Genomic DNA, 4921 nt, shown 5'->3' with positions numbered 1-4921 from the left:
CGCAGCATTGAGAGCACTCGTGTTAACACTTTACACTGGTCTTTTCTGACACACCGTGACCCATGCTTTCGTAGTCCTTTCTTATTTAGACACGTGGAATACTAGAAAACTTGAACTTCCAAAGACAAGTAATGAAGGTCAATGTCAAAACATCAAGGCTCTTAGTTTGAGTTAAAAATGGATGTTAAACCTAAAGTTACTGCTAAAGTATTAACTTCATCTGTCATAAAAGCATTAAGTGCAGACATTTATTAACGAATCCTGAAACCCTGGGGAGTGATAAGCCAAGCAGAACTCACGGTTACCATATTTACACATTCTCCTTGTTGTGTTTCTTGACACATGATCTGATTTGAAGTAATAAACATCAGGGTCGTCGTCTTCCCCTTCGGCAGTGTGCTGACTGGCACTCTCTTTGGCAAATGTCCAATATTCATTCTGGCCTCTGAAGGGGGCTTACTTAGTCCTTCACTTCCATAGTTTTCAGAGTCACAACACAGAACCTTTTCATCTTGAGAGATCTCAACAGGGTTTGTGGGAGACTCACGTTATCACTAACGGCTGTGTTTGTTTCATTAGGACTGAGACTATTCTCCTCAAATTGTCTGTTTTTCTCTGTAAGGAGATGTGTTTTTAGTGGGACTACCTCTGGTTAGGGCCGCCCCTCGAGGTGAAGTCCTCAGGGTGTATCGGTGTTCTTGAGGTTCTGATAAAGATGTCATTTGAGCTGAAACACAGTCTAGCATAGGTTCTCCAGAGACTGGCAAGCATTCAGACCCCGTGTCCAGAGAGTCACTGCTGTTCTCATTACACTGCTCTTTAAAGCATTGCTACCTCCCACCCCATCTACTTCTTCCTCAGAATCACTAAAGGATGACTTAATTTCAGAACCGGGGCCTGAAGCTGACTCGGCAGTCAGCTGATTCCAATGTTCCACAGGCAGGCAGGCGGTTACTAGTTTGTGGTCCTCCAACTTGACCTGCACATCTGACTTTCTGCAAGGCACACTAAATGGTCTATACAAGTCCTCCTTCCTACCACCACAGAACACTGAAGTCTGGGTTTCTGAATCCCCATCTCCAGCTACTGATTCTCCCTTCGGCACACAGGAGTCAGGGCTATTTTGTTGAATGTTCCCATCAGGCTGACAGTCATCACAGTTATAACAGCTGAGTCACTGTCGTCAACACCATTGACAGTCAGATAACCTGTAATCTCTTCTAATACTGCAGCATTAAGTGGTCCTTCCTCACTTACATCCACCTTTCTAACTCCCCCTTTCTCACAATTATCCAATATAAGACGTCGACAAGCTCGTTTAGCCCCTTGAAAGTCTGTATCATGGTCCACTACTGTCCTTCTGAGTTCTAATGGCTCCTTGTCTGATTTTACAGGCAAATCTTCTGAACCGTCTGTGGCTTCAGCTCTAAGACCATGTTTAATGTTCTTTAAGACTGGCAGTGCTGGCTCTGGCTGCCTTCCCTCACAACTCTCTAAGGCCTGCTTTTCTAGGTCATTCTTTTCCTAGGGCTTACCCATTCTCGAGCACTCTGCTGTTTTACATCAGAAGTTCTTCCGTTATTATTTCCTTTCAGAATTGGCACAGACTCTGGTCTCTTCTTTTGGTGATCTTGATGGTACTTGAGAATGAGAAGAGATTTCTTTTGAGTGAGCAATGCTACAATTCCTTAAAGTACAGCCATAAAAAGACTCATCCAAGCCATTTAACCCCACTGTTGATCTTGTAACACGAGTACATCGGGAAGCAGCCATACTATGGCAAGTCCCTACCATACGATCATTGGGAGACTGTACAACCAAAGATCTATCATTGAGGAAATATTATTTCTTTTCCTTAGATCCTGAAGAAGATGGAGGAGCTGTGATCTACAGTAGAGTTTAAGCTTCGGGCTTTCAGACTCTCAGCTTCAGCCTCGAAGAATACTAAAACCCCTTAAATGCCTCTCTTTTGAAATGTTTCACCTAGTACTTAATTTCCAAGCATCTGTATTTACATGTTATCACAGTTACCCTTAGACTTCGGGAATTGTTTACATGGCTGGACTGGCACAACTTGCTCTCTGTAATCTTAGCACTTGAGAGGTAAAGATGGGAGGAGGATAAGAAGTTCAAGGTCATCCTGATCCATAGCTAGTAGCCTGAGCTCCATGAGATCTTGTCTCTCATCCGGGGCTGGCCACCGCAGGCTACTTGGGGAGGCACCACCAGTGTGGTCATGCTGGCTCCAGTGCCCTCTGCTGCAGGAAGCCCTGATAAGACTTTCATATCTTGAACGTTACTTTTATGTACCATCTGCAAAGCTACTCAGAAACACAAACTGACAGCAAGTACTTCTGCTGACAACAATACGTACTCAACTTGTTGAACATGGAGAAGTTGAGCTGGTGCCTACGCAGAGCCTTCACCCCCTACAAGCCAGTCTTCTTCATACCATAAGATACTCTGCCTGCTACCAAAGGAGAGACCTAAACACCAAACCAGCTACAAACCTTCAATCTGCAATGGCATCCTGCCTGTAAGAGTTGCCAGTGCAATAGTGGCGAAAGGCTCACGGGAGTGACCAACCAATGTCTGATTTGACTAAAGGTCCACTACACAAAGTGGAACCCACACCGCGCACTGCTGGAGTAAGCACAAACCTGGAACTAGAGAACCCAGAGACCTTGGAGAAATCCAAATACAACCATTGAAAAACAGAGCAATAAAATGACTCCTAAGGAGATTGTGCTAGACTCATAGATCAGTACCTTGCTCAGCTAGCATCAGAGAAGCCTCCTCCTGCATCACGTGGAATAGATACAGAGGCAACCAGACAATATGCAGAGAGTCAAAGAACTTGGAACACTTGACTCTAAATAGGATGTCTCCATCAAGACCCCTTCAGTCTCAGGAAACCCTGCAAGAGTGAAGGGGAAAATGAGAAGAGCCTGAGAGGATAGAAGACACCAAAGAGGCAAGGCCTTCCTAACCCAACATGGCCAGAACGTGAATCCACAGAGACCGAGGCAGCATGCGACGGGGCCTGTATGGGTCTGCACCAGATGGGGTCCTAGAGCTGAGAGCAAAAATGGACACATGCCCTCAGCCCTAAACCAGAAGCTATATCCAGTTGATGACTTGCACTTGCAAATGAAGATTTTAGTTTTCTCCAAGGAGTCTCACTACTCTTAAAAGCATAAACTACTCTTAAAGGTAGGCTGCATGCCCAGAAGTACCTGGATGATTGAATACAGATTCTACGTCATCTTTGGGTGTTCTTTGTCTCATAAGGTCAGGTCAGAGTTTTGTTTTGTTTTTTGAATTTTATCTTTAACTTTATTTTTATTTTCTCTTGTTTTATCTCACCGATTCCTTGTGTATGTATTATGGCTTCTGGTTTCTGTTTTTAGGGGATTTCTGAGTGTGCAAATAAGTAAGTCTTTTCATATGTATATGAAGAATATAAATATATATATATATTTATATATACATGTTTCGTGAGCCTTTGCTTGGGCTCGTTTCCTTCTGTTCATTTGTTTTGTCTTACTCCAACGTATTTGGTTTTGTTTTATTTTGTTAAGTTTTACTATACGTTATATTGTTATTATTATCCCTTAGTAACTCATTTGTCTTCTAATGAGAGGCAGGAAGGGGGTGGATCTTGACAGGCAAGGGATGAACTAGGAGGACTGGAGGGAAGAAAACCAGTAATCAGGATATATTATATGAAAATCATCTATCTTCAATAAAAAGAAGGAAGGAAGGAAGGAAGGAAGGAAGGAAGGAAGGAAGGAAGGAAAGAAGGAAGGAAGAACAGATGGACGGACTTGTTTCTGCGGGTGTTTTCCTGTTTGGATCTTACCAACCCACACCACCTGTCCTGTCAGAAGTCTCCTGCCCCTCACCTGTGGATGGACACCCTAGCATCAACTCTCTGTGACGAAGGGGGTCTGATTGCAGGCTCACACCGTGAAGTTCTCATCTTGTGATTACACAGGCTTCAGGAAGACTACCGCTTTAATCCTGTTGTCGTATATGGTCTGTTTGTTTTGAGATTTAAAATAGTCACAATGCTCTTCTCCCTTTTCTCCCTCCAAGCCCTGCCATGTACCCTCTCCTTGCTCTTTTTCAATTCTGTGGTTTCTTAATTGTCTTTACATTAGTTTACCAGCCATCACTTCCGTCCATCTATAGATTTCATACTCCAAGATTGAAACCATGAACATATTAAACAATATCCCCGACCCACCACATCCCTCCCACAGCCCTGAGCAACCACTATTGTACTCTGTGCTGCCATAAGGTAACAGCTAAAGACCTTTTTACTTTCTCCTCCTTTCTAAAACTAGCTCCAGCGAGTACGAACGAAGGCCAGAAAGCACGCTTGATCAGTATAGATTCAAACAATGTCTCTGGATGGTGCTCTCTTTAAAATGACACATGTGTATTGTGCGAATAATTTAAAAGAAGTAAAATTAAGCAAATGAATGCCGCATAGATACACGGATGTAGACACAGATGTGTTGCTGGCCCTTGAGGACTTCTACAGCTGTCAAGGACGATGTCCCCCAGGAGTGTTGGGGTTTGTTCTGTGTGTTTCAGAGATGACACTGTTCCTTGGCTGTCTCAAGCTCTCCAGCACTGAAACAGAGACTGGGGGTGGACAGTTCTCAGTGATTCTCACATTCAGGGTTTTACTTCCTAATGCACTCTAAAAGGCAGGATTTAGACCTCTTCCTCCAGTCTCATTACACCTTTTCCTCTGATGTACATGCATGTGTACATATGTATATGTGTTTGCATATATATTTAAATCTACAGTCCCCAGATGAGACAGAACATTTGATGTTTATCATTCTTACTCTTGATTATTTCACTTAGCACAGTTTACCCAGTTCCACCCATTTTCCCGCACGTGTCA

The 4921-nt window shown here is 43.4% G+C and overlaps 1 pseudogene; it reads right to left on the bottom strand.

Moving 5' to 3' along the window:
* Positions 1–234: 234 nt before the first annotated feature.
* Zzz3-ps1 (zinc finger, ZZ-type containing 3, pseudogene 1) lies at positions 235–1794 on the bottom strand (annotated as a pseudogene).
* Positions 1795–4921: the final 3127 nt, after the last annotated feature.

Source organism: Rattus norvegicus, chromosome 17, assembly GCF_021556685.1.
Source record: "Rattus norvegicus strain SHRSP/BbbUtx chromosome 17, alternate assembly SHRSP_T2T, whole genome shotgun sequence".
Lineage (NCBI taxonomy): Eukaryota > Metazoa > Chordata > Mammalia > Rodentia > Muridae > Rattus > Rattus norvegicus.
This window is presented reverse-complemented; position numbering and strand designations above follow the sequence as displayed.